Below are 16,784 nucleotides of genomic sequence, written 5' to 3'. Positions count from 1 at the left end.
TTGGAAAGGATTCGTACAACTGGAGCACGTAATGCTGCTACTTCATGAAGCCTTATATTTTGGAATTCATGCATTTTCCTCTCTTTTGTACCTTTAATGCTTCACAGGTTTCAGCCGCAGCCTTACTCCACGGGGCAGCACTCCCTTGAAATGAAACAAGCATACCGTTAGATAGCTGGTGACGGGAATAGTTTGCACTCACTGTGTCACACATTAGACTAAAACGTTCATGATGAAATGCATTCTTTTATCTGCTTTCTAATGGATGTGATGCGTCATTTAACATTTAGATGAGACTTCAAAATAAATGTACGATTTTGCTGATAGTCGCAGTTTTCATAATGATAAATATCTATCACCAGTGAATTATATGCAACCCCGTGTTAAGATCCTTCTGACCTCGTGCAATGCATGATAATTCTTATGGTGTTAGGCTTTTCTTGGCCGACCTTATTCATAATAGAATTGCACGTAGTTCTTCTCTGCACGGGGACATGCGGCATGGCACATTTTAAATGTGCATATTTTTGTCGTAAAAATATGGCTGCAATGTGTATTAACTTATCTGCGAGTGTGCCTGGAAAAATGTATGTATGGTGAACTTCTTTTGCACCGTACATAGCCAATCATGCTAACCAGAGGTGTGGGGGAAGGAGACATGAAAACAGTAGAATGCTATTTAAGATTCGCATGCTGTCATGTCTAAACTCAACTGTAACTAGAGGCACACATCAAGGCCAATTTAGAATTTGTGGTTGGCATGTTTTAAAAGTCAAAATACCATTCTAATAAATTATGCAGAAAGGTCTCCTTCCCGGAACATCTAAACCAGCATTGATGATTATTAAATTAGTGTAATGGATTTTTGCAATTTGTGTTGAAAACTCAAAATAAAAAATGATGCATTACTGATTGCACATTGTATACATTTATGTGCTTGATGTCATTTTGCATGATATTTATATTTATTACTCTATATTATGATGGTGAAACATTTCATGAGAGCCATTCAATAAACCAAAATAACCTTTCGAAATTAAGATAAAAAAGAACATAATTTAAAATGTCAAGATTGACTATACCACTTTGTGTGAGACAGTGCTGTATTAAAAAGCGAATTATTGCGTGTATATAAATAGGGGTTTTAAATCAGAGGTTGTCATAATTTATGGGAGATAATCATAAAATACTTTAATTTTCAATAGCCTCTGAAATAATGGCCAATTAAACGAATACTGTAAATTACAGGCATGCACATCGGACTTTGTATTAGGTTGTTCAGTACTGAATATTTTTTTGTATTGGATTACAGGGCTTACACTTTTAGTTTTACAAATAAACTCGACAAACATCTATTGACCAGAACACATGCATTTATAGAAAAAGTTTTCTAAGTCAGCCCCAGGATACCTTTCAAAAAGACACCCTTATTGAGCACCAGTGTGGTGGAACTTGGTAGTGTGGCGCGGCCAGCACCAAACAATGACGTTTACATACAGGCAACCCTTGATATACGAATAGATACGTTCCTGAAAAGTTGTCCGTAAACCGAAATTCCATAGACCGAACTATTATCCACATTGATTTCCATTATATAATTATTAAAGATGTGTTCCTTCAGGAAAAATTATTTTCCCCCAACCATTTTAAGCACAAATTTAATGGCACATTAAGAATTTTCGATAAACCATGATCATGATAACACTCAAAATAAGTCGCGAAAAAAGCCCGGTACTTACCGGTCACTGCGGTGATTGCTGTGCGAGGTGGTGGTGTGCAGCGAGATGTGGTGGATCCAGAACAAGCCAAGCTTGGGCAGCATGAAGGGCGCGGGAATCGAGTACAGTATGATAATTATTTGGTTCTTTCGGTTAAGTCACGTCTAAAGATAAAATAATAAATTAAATTACAGCATACGACGTTTCGATTGCAACACAAGCAATCATCATCAGGTATAATGAAATAGCGACATAAAATCTAACCAGAAAACTATAGACAGACATATTAGCAGACAGATATCACCAAGATACATAGCGAGAGCTATGTATCTGTCTGCTAATATGTCTGTCTATAGTTTTCTGGTTAGATTTTATGTCGCTATTTCATTATACCTGATGATGATTGCTTGTGTTGCAATCGAAACGTCGTATGCTGTAATTTAATTTATTATTTTATCTTTAGACGTGACTTAACCGAAAGAACCAAATAATAATTCCTGCAGTCACGAAAGTTCTAAAATTAAGACAGTATGATAAGTTGACTTAAAAGCTTTCGTGGCTGCAGGAATTCATATTCTTTGAGTCTTTCAGTAAAGTCACGTAGATAGGTTAAAAGAAAATAACAAAATACCACGAAGTTTTGATCGCAACACAAGCAGTCGTCATCAGGAAAAGGGAGGTTAGCTTCTAAAGTCAACTGTTTATAAAGGTTTGAAATGGGTGTAGCCCAAATGTCAGCAGCCAATGTTAATGTAAGTGGTGGACAACGACTGTGGCCGTGGTGGGTTTTCCACCAATCAAAGGGCTGCCAGGTAAAAATTAGCATGTTAATGGTAGATCGCTGAGCATCCTCCACGGCGAGTGCGCGAAGGTGGCTATGTTAATGTGAGAGATTAGCATGTTAATGGAAGATCGCCATGCAGCAACCTCGAGGATGGCACGCGAGGTAGCTGTGTTAGTGTGAGAAATTTTACCTGTTAATGTAAAAAAATCAGAGAGCCGAAAATAACTAACATCGGAAGGTGGTAGGATGGGAACATCACAGCCAGTTATGACTTAAACTGGTTGATAACGTCCTTCCTATTAGTTGCTCAGTTTGTACTCATCTTCTCGGTTGAAATTGTGTCTGTGTCTATATATAGGGATGGCTTCGTCTTAGAGAAATAAATTTCGTGTGAGCCCACCACATTAAAACAATGATCAGCCACGGCCGAGGTATTGGTTCTACCGTGTTTCAGATCTGCCTTATGTTCATGAACACGGTCCGAGACATGTCGCTTAATTTCCCCAATGTAACTACTGCCGCAGACACAGCTTAGTTTGTAGACGCCGGTGTATTGCATGCCAGGGATCACATCCTTCACAGATGGGATCAGATCACAAATTTTATATACTGTGTTAAATCGAACCTGGATCCTGTGTTTGCTCATGAATTTGGAAATCTTTTTTGTGACCCCCGCTATGTAAGGCAAGGTGATGGTTTTGATTGGGTCCTCAGATGTTTTTTATTTACCAGCAGTTGGGGTGATAGCTTTCCAGATTGGGTAGTCTGAATATCCATTCATCTTGAGAGCTTGGTGTATGTGTTCCAGTTCACTGGCTAGGTGATGATGGTTGGAAATACATCGAGCTCTATGGTGTATAGTTTTGATGAGGGAATTCTTCTGGGATGGATGGTAGTGGGAGTCAGGTTTTAGGTCGGCATCCGTATGGGTGTCTTTCTTGTAGACAGAGTGTCCCATTGAGCCATCTGGTCTCTTTTCGATTAAAACATCCAAGAATGGTAACTTGCCATCCTTTTCCACCTCCATGGTGAATTTGATGGCTGGGTGTATGGAATTGATGTGGTTGAAGAATTGGTTCAGAGCTGGTCGGCCATGTGGCCAGATGATGAGCGTGTACTCTACGTACCTCTTCCACAAGGACGTAGAGTGGATGCCTGGATGGCATTTGTCTCAAATTTTTCCATGAAAACATTGGCTACAACTGGAGATAAAGGAGAACCCATTGGGGTGCCTTCAACTTGTTTGTAGAATGTTCCATTCCAGGTGAAGTAAGTGTTGGTGAGGCAGTTTCTTACCAGGGCCAGTACATCATCATTCAGTCCTTGTTGGACCAAATCTTCAATGATTGCAATGGTGTCAGGCACAGGAACTTTGGTAAATAAAGAGACCATATCGAAACTAAAGAGCAAATCACCTGGAGATAGTGAGATGTCCTTAATTAACAATACCATTTGAGCTGAGTTATGTACAGCTGAGGTGGTCTTACCAGTGAATGGTTGTAAGGTCTCAGACATAAATCGGGCTAGTTTGTCGATGGATGAGTCAATGGCGGAGACGATAGGACAAAGGGGCGTACCTTCCTTATGGATTTTTGGTAAGCCATACAATCTGGGTGGTCTAGCAGCAGAGGGTTTTAAGGAAAACCGCTTGGTTGGTTCGATTAAAGATGTCGAATCAGTGATGATATTGTTGGCTTTTGTTAAGCTAGGTGTTTGGTCGGATCTCTTTTAATTTTGGTATCATTAAGTAGGTCCTGAATTGTGTTATTGTATGTGGTTTTGTCCATGATGACTGTGGCATTGCCCTTGTCGGCTGAGAGGATGACAATATCATCTCTCTTTTTAATTTGAGAAAGCTCAAAGTGCTCATCCTTACTGATGTTGCTAATATGTGTCTTAGCGTTTTTGAGGATTGCAGCGATTTCCGATCTTGCCACGTCTGCAGTAATGTGTCCCAAACCCTTAAGGACTACGTCGACCTGGGCAATGATATCATCAACTGGGATATGTTTAGGGGTGACTGCGAAATTCAACCCTTTGGATAGAACCGATTTTAGGCTTCGAATATTGGACTGTTGCTCTGATTGATAACAATCTTGTGAACGTCTAACTTTTTGATGTTTATCTGGCTTCTTCTTGGAAAGGAGATTGAACTTGGAAATCAGGTTATCTTTGCATTTAGCTGACATTGAGGCGACTGAAGAGGCTGTCATGTTATCTACATGTTCCCAATCAGATGTAGACATTTTTTCCGTCAATGTTAAGTGTGATTTCAGGAGAGTCTTGTCTAAATTGTCTAGTTCAAATCGGAGCAATCTTATTCTCTCTGAGACCAGGGCTAGGCCGGCCCTGAACACGATACGTTTTGCATTGGGAGAAGTGACAGCAGCAGATGTCAGTGTAAAGGCGATCAGTATTACTGTAGTGTCGCGGCATCTCTTTAGAAATGTGAGTGACTCGATCAGATGAGCCTTCTTGTCTCGAAGTTTGTTAAAAGATCGAATAGTTGTGTTGAAACCCTCCCCGTAGAGGCGGTTAAATCTTGACTTAAAGCTTTCGTGACTGCAGGAATTAATATTCTTTAGGTCTTTCGGTAAAGTCACGTAGATAGGTTCAAAGAAAATAACAAAATAACAAAAAACTACGACATTCCCATAGCAACACAAGCGGTCATCATCAGGAAAATGGAGGTGAGCTTCTAAAGACAAACTGTTTATAAAGGTTTGAAATGGGCGTAGCCCAAATGTCAGCAGCCAATGTTAATGTAAGTGGTGGGCAGCGACTGCAGCGATGGTGGGTTTTCCACCAATCAAAGGGCTGCCAGGTAAAAATTAGCATATTAATGTAAGATCGCCAAGCATCTTCCACGGCGAGCGTGCCAAGGTGGCGATGTTAATGTTAAGGGTTTGGGACACGTTACTGCAGATGTGGCAAGATCGTAAATCGCTGCAATCCTCAAAACTCTAAGACACCTATTAGCAACATCAGTAAAGTTGCTTGCCTATCCACTGCCAGATGAGGGCCTCCCCACATTATGCGGGTCGTGGGGGTTATTTGACCAAACTCAATAAACTCGGGTCATTGAAATTGTATTGCACGTGTCCAACAACTATCCCACTGCATAACATAAGGACTCAGACAAACAGATGCGAAGTCTTGACAGCATACATGAATATCCCGCAATATTATATTTACACATATTTGTGGAAAATTAAGCAAATCGAATACGTAAATACTTACAAATTTAAACATAGTATTTTGCTTGTTATGAACCCGAACGGAATTTTGCATTAATGCTGCAAGTAGTTATTAACACAGTGTGGGATTTAATCATCAAATTGGAGATTAATTTTAATGCCCATTACGGTCTTATGTAGAAGACACTTGCATTTCTATAGCAACCTCACATCCCTTCATTCGAGATGGTCGTGCGTCATTCACCTTTTTAAAAGTGAGAAGTATGGCTTAAAATAGGTATTGATGGAGGATGATTGGATGAGACTTTCTATGGTTCGTAATTTCAAAATGTGGAGGCCATTGTATTTTCATGGTGCTTTTGCTATCAGCTTAAAGTATAGCTAAGGGGCTGTGAACATCACTCCTGTGTGCTGATCAGAAGTCTGTGCTAGACGGGAGACTGTGACTTGTTGCTTATTTTCATATTTCAACAACAAAATCACTAGTCTTCCACCTGGCAGCAGACCAGCTTCAATAGCATGTATAACCTGACAGACATATATTGTGAAGACATATAAAAAAAAGTAAATGATCGGGTGTACTGAATAAAAGCATTCCTTTTACACACAAAACCAATTCCATTTTACTTTGAGTTCAAAATAATTTAAGGTGGATACAGATTGAATTTGGCCGTCAATCACAAGAATGTAATACAATGCTTCCAAACAAAGTGGTTAATTAATGTTTCACAACATAATGAGAGAAACCTGGTTTATAGTGAAGCCCTTTTTAAACCCTATTTATTTAATATAAAACACCCATCCGCACTTATCATTACGGTTTTTAAATTGTCTATTTTGAAATGAAATGATTTGGGAAATTATCATTCATTGTTCTATCTCTTATTGGCAATAAATTCATCTTAAATATGTAATATGTGTATTTATAAATGCGAATGGAAACAATGCTGTGGGTTGGAATTCATAACAAGTGCATTTTAAATATAGGATTGGCAAGATAAATATTCTAAAAACGTAAAAAAATGCTCGACTATGTTCAGGAACATGCTGATAATTGTTATATGCTGATAATTGTGATTAAATAGTTATACATATGCATTAAAAGCTGCAAACATTATTTTCCTTTATAAAATTACGGCAAAAAATGCATGGGAAAAATACTGCGACAAACCATAAATTAAATGATTGTGCAGCTTTTCCAGGTGCATATTGGGAAAACTGCCATTAAAAATGGATAGTCATCAATATATTTTTTATGCATGCACATTCTTGCTGTGCCCTAACATTCAAGAAAAATGTTCCTTCCAGCATCGGCCCATGATGCACGATATTAGTTGTGTCTGTGGACATGTATCTTCGTGTTCTGCAGTGTAATATAAGTTTTTCAGATATCACAGCCAAGAGCTTTTGCAAGATGAGCGTTGATAAACGAGGTCGAATACACATAATAAAGAAGACTTGGAAGAAAGAATGATTGCGACAGCTCGGGGCTTGACAGATTATTGAAACAAAAGCCAGCTCAGCTGTATGTGTTTAGATTATTGAAGATGATAGTGCATCCTGATGAAGCAAATATAAAAAAAGGAAAAGTCTAATTTTAAGATGTGGCTTTTAAACGTGAAAATCAATGATACATTGTCCTGTGTGTTACTGTTTGTGCTGGTATTTTTGCAAGATGAGTCATGATGCCTTCCTCCTCTGTCTTTGTTCCTAGCACGACACTGTGATGCATCTGCATGCATGTGCACCTACAGCATGTATAATTTTGCTTCTATAATAATGGGCTGGCAAGAAAAGGGTCAACGGAAGTGCTTTACATTCTGAGTCTACATTCACCAGTTAAGCCAAATCTTACTCGTTGGTGCAGAATGTAGTGGTAATGTAGCAGAGTGCAGTAGCAACACTCATCTATAAACATTAATCCCCTCACTATATCGCACCTATCTTTCTGTTTAGAAAGCACTATTGTAAATATTAAAACGCACTTTTTCCCCCAGGCCTAATCATGATTTCAGGGTCCTTGCAATGCGTATGATTTGGTAGTATCCATGTGGACTCTAACCTACAGAGTGAACGTAGGAAACTCTTCCATCAGCTGGAGCACATTACAATATACGTGTAATGTGTCATTGCCAAATAACCAATAAGTAATGATATTCTCAAAATGTTGTCTCCTGCAATTATCTGTGTGCTATAGAGAAACAGCTGCATTGAATTGTATTTTGTTTTAAAGCAACATTGTTGGCTGCAATTGCAATCATTAACCTTTCAGTGGTTATTAAACGGTGGTTTAAAAAAAAACATTAAAAAATTCAAACAGCAGATTTTACTTTGATGCCGAACCATTTATACTTTGAATAAAACGGTGACGCTAATAAAATCAATGTACATTTACTGGCAACCAGGGAGGTGAATCTGTCAGCTTGAAACATTATATTTTCTCTACTATTCTAATCAATGTAACAGTAAGATGTACATCTAATTGAGTTGCAGGTAAATAAGCATTTGTTTACACTGCACCTAATGCATTTTACGAGTGGGCAAAATAATTGCTAATTCTCTAACCTCAAGCAGCGTATTCATTTGTGGTTGTACAGACCAAGAAATAGTGCTGCAAGGCTCGCGTCTACATTCTCGCGCATTAAGCGCCGTGCATAAAATATGCAGCTAGCTGCAAGTGTAATGTAGCATAATCTAGACAAAAAAAAGAAGAAGAGCACCCTAGGAAGATTGGAGCACCAGCCATTATAATCTCGTCTGTCACGAGAACACAGGTGTCGAGCAATCCCAGCCAGCCCCTGCAGTCCTTTATTTAATTTGAGGGGCAGGCGCAGCGTCCAACCCCCATAGTGGACATCCTCGATTGACAAAAAAAAACCTGCATCTGTATTCGTATTCATCCGCGTATTTACTTACGGATTTGTCCGTTACCACATTGCTAATCGAGAGGGCAGAATAGCTTTGTATTCTTTTTTTGTATCTTAACTACTTAAAACCAGCTGTTTTATTAAGGTTAAAATACAACTTCCAATATAGGTGTCAGAGCTGGTTTTGGCTAGTTTGCATGTGTCCTTTCATACGCCTAGAAGCAATGCACTCTCATAGTAACGTAGTGGTCACTCTAAGCACTCCGATAATTAATTACGAGATCCTGGTGTAATAGTCAGGAGAGTGAATCTCTTGCTGGGTGTAGGACGTGACTTTTGAAGTGGTTCGGTGCATATTCTTTGGGTCGTTCGGTAAAGTCACGTCGATAGGTTCAAAGAAAATGACAAACACTACGACGTTTCGATCGCAACACGAGCGTTCGTCATCAGGAAGACGAACGCTTGTGTTGCGATCGAAACGTCATAGTTTTTGTTATTTTCCTTGAACCTATCGACGTGACTTTACCGAAAGACCCAAAGAATGTGAATTCCTGCAGTCACGAAAGCTTTAAGTGAAGATTGGTTCGGTGCACTTGTGGCTGACGAGCTGTGTGTAAATACCCCCAGGTGCCGACACTCTTGTCCATATCAAATATTGAAGAGTTAGTTGTGCAGCAGTCTCAGATGATTTTGTTTTTTATTGAACACTATTTAAATTTCAATCAATTGTTTTTAAAAAGGTGAATCAAGTATATTGCTTCTTTTCCTGTCCACGCATTCGCTCGATGTCCATAGCAAACGGCCAAATATGGAAACCAAAACCTTTCATTGAATGTGTTATCGACTGTAGAATACTTTTCAAAACACTAGTTTTACACAAAAGTGGTGAACGATAAGACGAACGGAGTGGTTAAAAATGACACATTGCAGTGCTGAAACATATAACCACTACGCAACGTTGAATGTCCGTGCGCATTTCCTCGATGTCAATTTCAGCATTTGCGATCTCTGTACCAAGAAACAAAACACTCAAAAACAAAGAGTTAATTCCCATTGCACAGTTCCATGCAACATTCTGTGTGAATTCGGACTTCCCATGCTTGAAATCGGGGGCTCTGTTTTGGTTTATCTCAGCAGGTTTCACAACAACAGGATATGTACTGCAGTTTTAAACGTAGGCATTGGTTGGCTTTAAACCTTCTCTCACAATTTTGTGCTTCCGTGTGTTCAGGATGAAAGAGATTAAATCCCATTGAAACATTTTGAAACCCTGATAAAAAAAACATATTGGTTTGATGTACTTCAAGCAAATGTTAAAATCTAGGTGCTAATATTTCAAAGTCTAGACAGTGGACAGTCAGCAGCTCAGTGGTATTTCACACTCTTATAATGTTCCAGCTTGGGTGACATATTCGGTGACATTAAACACGTGAGAGGCAAAGGGCACTGACATGAAAGCGCTTTGCTTTAGACTGTCCTCATGCCCGTCTGCCACAGTGTAACCAATCTGCCGATGCACGAAAGCAAAGCGTTAAGTAATGCCCGAAAGTTAATCAGCTGTAAAATGCACACTTAAACCCTGGACCTTAAAATGGACCTTGAATTTAATGCAGTGTTTAGGTTTAAGGAAAGCTCTCCTTTTATGTTAAATATTACCACTCATTCGGGGCAATAAAAACAAAACTAACAAATTATTCATATCATATTTTTTTGTATCTTAAGGCTATTTCCTTATATTTTATAAATGCACTTTATGTGCTTTTGACACAAAGTGCTGTAAATGCAACCATTTTGGCTTTGTCTAAAATTATTTAGGGCAAAGTAAATGAGCCACATATATTTGAGTTATCCTCTACAGTAGCAACTAATGGGCATCCTACTGTGCCTGGTATATTACTCGCAATATTACACTTATACAAAACAATAAAACACGAGTGTATTGCAATTAGAAATTTAAACTTAAAACCAATAACATTGTATCAGGGAATATGTTAACTAACATCATTGCTATAATTGCCTTTTTTAAGCTATTTTCTATAATGTTTACATTTTAAAACAACTACTTTTAGGTCTAAAGATCACATTTGTGAAAAGTTTGAGGTGACTACAATCGCTCATGTTCAACAGAAAACGTTACTTTAAAATTGTTGCTATTTAATTTACACTTCATTCGGAAAAGACAGATAAATTAATATACTACTGCTGTGCATCATAATCTTTACCGAAATCGCTGAAACAAAATTTATCACCAAAACATGTTATCACGAATATTGGAAAGTCAGTTCCTTGTTATATTGTAGTTTGATCATATAATCACCTAATCTGGGTGACATTAAATGTTCGCTTTAAGGTAAATTATATATTTTTATTCCCCTTGTGTCTGGACTTAATTGCAAGCCACATCTATTGTTATGATAATCCCCAGATGGTGATGCTCTAAATTAATGAATTCACAAAGTACATTTAGGATATTTAGAACAAGTCTGCTTTCAATGGAAATGATTTTATGTAAGGATGGAAATCTTGATATATTTTGTTGCACTTATTGCAAAATAACTATCCGAGTGCCATTGTCTGGGTCTATGGCTATTCTGTTCATTCATGGACTGAATGTTATTGTGCAGACTTTTTTTAAAGATAACATTCGGGTACATCATTTTACCAAACAACTTCATTAAACTATAGGAAATTTATTATCAGGGGTGGCTGGCAGAAAAAAATCAATATTTTATAATTTGATTAAATATATTAACAAAACTCTTTCAACTAAAAAGTAACAGAAAAGTAAAACACGCATTTGTAAATGAAAACAATGGTACATAATTATTTTATATTATTTTAATTGTGAGCATTCATTTTGTGAACATTGGAGATAAAAAAGGAATGTGGGCCCTTCAAATTTTCCAAGGTCAATGTTTTATACACTAATTTTGTATGTTTATAAAAAAAAACTTTCTAATTACGAGCCATGTCCCTATTGTGTGATAGTACAGACATGCTCCATTAAGGCAAGAGCATTTAAGAACATTATAAATGTTAGGCACAAAATGCATTCATACATTGTTGATTTTTTGTACAATTAAATTGTGCTCGTTTGGAATCCCAATACTAATTTACAGCTCTTTGTCAATCCACTGCACCCACGGCAGTCCGACCATACGTCACCATTGATATTCTCGTGAGGGTTTGTCAAGTGGGAGGTGGCTCAGGACCAGTTTTTATATCAAATCACGAATGATTGTTTAGTCATTGCCGGGAATCGAACTTAGGTAACTTTCTTTCTATAGCGCAGTGTGTTAACCACTGTGCCACCACTCCACCTGTGTAGGACTGAGACCAACATTTCCTGCTGCAACATATTTCAGCAATTGCTTATTTCTTTCCATTTATAGTGTCGCTTATTATTTGCTTAGAGATATATGCTATACAATAGGCTAGCACACAAAACACCCTTTCCCATACTAAACTATCATCAATAATTCAATGACAAGATTAGGATTACGTCTTGCTCATATAACAATTTGTTTTAGCCTTGCACACATTCCATTTAATATTTTACTTATTTTGACTTTTTAAAATTACTTCCTATCCGAAGCCCCTCCAAGGTTTAAAACATAACATTAAATCCAGTATTATTAACCGGTATTATTATGCACTGTTTTAGAAACTGTGTTGGTCCCTAAAATATACCCGTCATTGGATCCACATAATTACACAGGAAAATAACTCCGGATTTAAATTGTCTATATTTATTGAAATATTGTGCACTCTGAGCAAGCATCTTCCAGAAGTGTCAATAAATGCAAAAAAACGAAGGTCCTTGATTTAGCACCTTATATCCTTTGAATGTGTGGAATGAATGCATCAGGCAGTGTGGGTAATAATACACAAACTATGGCACAGAAGGCTCCGGGAAGTAAATGTGTCCTGGCAGTGTGGCATTTCTCCTCAATTTCCTGCCTGACAGGTTGGAATATTGTCTGCCGAAGCTCAGACTACTTCAGCGATCTATTAGGCAAGGCCTCACCTGGGTCACCATGAAAAATATGCAGATTTATGCAGGTCCTCTTCTTCAAAGCCACCTTTCCTTTTGTCTGTGGCTTAACTCAATCAGAAGCAACACGATCGACAAAACCAGACACCAGGAGGCCAAATGACGAGTGTAAATATTACAATTTAAAGGATGAAGCCGAACAAGTTATTTGCAATTAATAAATACACCCTCAGGGCAGGGCAAAGATGACCATGTTCTGCAATATCTTGTTATTTTTTTGAATGATGTAAAATTACTACCCCATTTTCGTCATTATGAAATTATTTGAAAGCAATATTTGACCGATTTGAACATTGGAGAGTTAAATTATTCCATTTTTGCTAAGTTACATTAGAAAGCTACATTTTATGGTTTTAATGAGACAGCCAAACCAATGTGAATAGATTTAATTTAAGCTGTTCGGTGAGTGCTGTTTACTGAACAATAAGCACAAGGCCACTCACGAAATTCACGTGCCTGATTTAAATGCAAACTGAGCCTTTCATTAAAATAGAACATTTTTGGCAGGACAGCTGTATTATAGTCAGTACATATGTAATTAACACACCATGTTGTCGCTGCCAGTGTCTCAGTGTAATGTTGATTTCATGTGTAATTTGATATAATCAAGTTCAGTTCAAGAAAACTTAAAGAGAGAAAAATTGTACACTCGTGCACGAAAATATAATTGAAGAAAATCTCAAGAAAAATAACACCCTCCTCTCTCAGGCTATTGGGCGGTATGTCAAGTCACAATACCTCCGAGGCAAAACATGTTGAAGGTGTGACCGTACTGGGCGATTCCTCCAGCCCTTCTTTACACACAGGATTTTGATAATCTGTTCAGGCTTCAGCCATGGTGGCTCATGTTGTGAATTGGATGCGATCCGGCCAGAATAACAGGTCCCAGCCACAGCTACAAGCGCTGAGCATCCAATCGGTCATGGCCACGTCTCGGGAAGCAGACGCCTGGCATTAGTTAGCCTCACGCCCCAATCTGTTACGGTAATTACAAGGCATCGCTTTGCATGGCCAGGCTGGGCGGACGGCTTGTTGTCCGCAGTCCAACACCCACACCATTAATTCAGCACGGCCCTGTCATTAATAAGGGATGAAAGCAGAAGGACCACAAGGAGGCATTAAAAATATATGACCCCAAATGTTAAGTAATGCACACTGCTGTCACTCTAGTTTCAAATTGTATGATGTCGAAAGAATGCTAAAGCTTTGAGCCACACATAAACTATTATGATGGCAACATTTTCTTGGTCCTTCGGCGAGTTTTTTTTGTTTTGCTCCCCGCATCATTCAGCTGTACATGGGATCAGCGCTGACATTTGCTGTGTAGCATCGCAGTGGCCTCGGCGAGGGAGCTGTATAAATGAATGCGAGTCAGTCTGCAGAAATCATTCTCAAACACACTGTCATCAGGCAAGATATATATTTATCTTCTGTGTCCAGTATTGTAATGCGCGACGACACATCACCATCTCTATTTAATATCTTAAATGGTTTTGACAAGCGCTGGCTATCACTTGCTCGGTGTTTTGTATGCAAAAGGGATGAATTCCGATGTATGTATGCATGCATGCACACATTTTTACGTATAATATCACTGTAAAATGTCACCTTCGAACAAATATGTTCAATATGGAATAAACATATTAAAACAAAATGTTGTATTATGTCATGTGTTTTAAGGATGTATACGATAGTCTGACAAATGCATTATATATATATATAGTTTAATCCCTCCATATAGTTGAATCCCTCCAAAACCTCACGTTAGCTAATGGTTTATCTCACGTTGATACTACTACTACTACAGTCATTCAAAATAATATTTTATTTAAACAGCCTGGTTATCAATAAAAATGAGTGTTGATGCACAGATGTTGCCTGAGACAGGCACACCAATTAAAACCCCTTCATTATGTGTTTACAAATTATTGTAATGATTGCTATAAATACTATAATTTGCCTGTGCATCTTCTTGTGTTCAGATAACATAAATCATTTGAGAATTTTTTTTAATGACAATAAAAAATATACAACCAACTGTTGATAAATATGAACCAGTATTAAATGAATGCAATCAATCAACTAACATCCCTTTGCTTTGTGCATTGCTTATTACGAGTAAAACGGCAGCAATATGAATGGTGCTGTCTTGTAGCCATGGTGTTTTGCCTTGCTGTCATTCTCTCTGTTGTTGCATGTCTTCGCCGTGTATCATTATTAAATAATACATACGTGGCACATGCACGGCATGTACGTCCGTGGAATGTTTAGTGTGCTGGCGTGTGAAGTGGACGCTCTGCTGGGGACAGCAGAGTGAATGACAGCGCTGCGATCGGGATGCTGCGTGCGCGGCGGGATGCACCCGGTGGTCACTCACTGCGACATCGACCACGACAATACGCGCGATGCTCACGAGAAACCAGCCACGCTGACGGGCAGCACCAACCGAACCAACGTTACAAGCATAGAGACAGTTAGAAGAAGAAAAAAAAGTGCCAGCTTAATGGCAAATTACAGACGGATTCAGTGAACTTTACATAAATCTTTCGAAAGGAACAAGAGTTAATATAGGCTATTGAAATGTATAGATTGGTGTTGCACCGGCTCACCTCTTACCCAGATAAATCCTCTGCGTGTGGCTGTGTAATCTGCAGTTGTGACATGGTGGGCTGTGCTCGCAGGGCCCAGACAAAAATTACCAAGAGAGCCCAGGGCTCTTATTAAATGTGCTTCAATTTTCAAAAAGGATTTTAATATAGGGTGACATTCAGAATGTACATATTGCTTAAGGCAATGCGTGCTTTGAAAATGTGTGTGTGCACGTGAGTGTATGTGTGTATGTGAGTGTCTACCTGTGGGGATTTCTCTTCCCAAAGTGCGCCAGCTAGCAATATCCCCGTTAGCTCGCACTGAAAAAGTATTTAAATATTTTTACTTTCAGTCTTTTTAATTGTCTGGGCTTTAAAAGTTTGGAAGGTACAGTATATTACTTATTTGCCATACGTGTTAAAAGCAAAGTAATACACTCTCCATATTTTACATACAGTACATAGCATTGAATAATAATGGGCATTACCGCTGAGTTGTAATTAATATTGAAGCATTTTGCTCGCAAGAAGTTTATTGTCAAAAAAAGTGAAGCCAATGCATTTATGGAAAAAATGGCTTCGAAAGAAACATAGCTTGTCGATGCGCTTTTCAAACTCTAAGATCGAATCCTAAAGGTAGCGGTAATCCTCTGGCTCAGCAGAAGGGAGGGGAAAAACACATAAATGTCAGAACTATTTTTATAAGGACATGTGAAATACTATAGCGGCTGTTTGGACCAGTCACCGGAGATACAATTTCAAAATCATCCAATAGCGATGATAAATGGAAGCAGGTAGGCGGCGCCTTTTTTCAGGAGAAAATGTCACAGCTAATCACGGGTGAGGACATAAGGTTTTACATTTAAGAATTTTGTTTAGTCACAACATTTGCAATCTACAACTATTCGGTACCATAAAGGCTATCCAAGGCAACCATGGCTTTTTTTCCCACTTCACGCACAGGTGTGTCGAATAGAAGTAGCTAATAGAATCAGCATTGAATGGCTTGCGGTGAAAAAACGCGTTTCCTTTTAAGGTTAGCCTGGGAATTGGACAAGTGCCCGAGAGGATGAGGAATTGCTGGTGTTTAGGGCTCTGTGGGTTCAGCTTCAATTTAAGTCCATAAGACAGACATTTCCCACAGTTTCAATTAGCCTGCAAGCCCGGCAAGGGCGTCCCCCCCAGGCTGGGTCCAGAAATGAGCACCTGGCACTGAGGGTTTTTTGCGTGACGTTGCCGGGCACGGAGATGGTTGAACACAACCGCACATCCATGCACACAAACATGTCCTCGTTAGCAGCCGCTTGCTGCTGCGGTTCTCAAGAGGGTAAGAAAAAATGGTCTCCTTCATTCATACAAATGGCAGAGTCATTGGCAGGTGCAGAGGAGTCTTCACATTTTAAAGAAGCCCACCACGAAATACAATTCCTTGCGGTTACCATTTACACCTTACCTTATTATCCTGTACGAAGTTACGCATGTGGAACATTAGAAGCACAACGCAACTTTTTAGGGGTATTTATAAATGCAAGCCCATTATACATCTGACAAGAAGTGAAGACAGAACATAAAAAAT

The 16,784-nt window shown here is 38.7% G+C and overlaps 1 protein-coding gene across 12 annotated transcripts in view; it reads right to left on the bottom strand.

Annotated features, from left to right (window-relative positions):
- The window catches only part of QNG1 (Q-nucleotide N-glycosylase 1), a 72,264-nt gene that overhangs the window by 45,741 nt on the left and 9,739 nt on the right, over positions 1 to 16,784 (bottom strand). For 6 of the 12 annotated variants that reach the window (XR_013637314.1, XR_013637315.1, XR_013637317.1 and 3 more), the window contains exon 1: positions 92 to 6,127. The gene's annotated coding sequence lies outside the window, so the exon portion shown is untranslated. Of the gene's footprint in view, positions 1 to 39; positions 6,128 to 16,784 lie in introns of those variants that run through there. The other 6 variants (XR_013637320.1, XR_013637321.1, XM_078862243.1 and 3 more) reach the window with 3 other exon arrangements.

The sequence above is a fragment of the Lampetra fluviatilis genome, chromosome 13, assembly GCF_964198595.1.
Source record: "Lampetra fluviatilis chromosome 13, kcLamFluv1.1, whole genome shotgun sequence".
Lineage (NCBI taxonomy): Eukaryota > Metazoa > Chordata > Hyperoartia > Petromyzontiformes > Petromyzontidae > Lampetra > Lampetra fluviatilis.
Note: the sequence above shows the minus strand (reverse complement) of the source record. Positions and strands in the feature narration are given on the sequence as shown.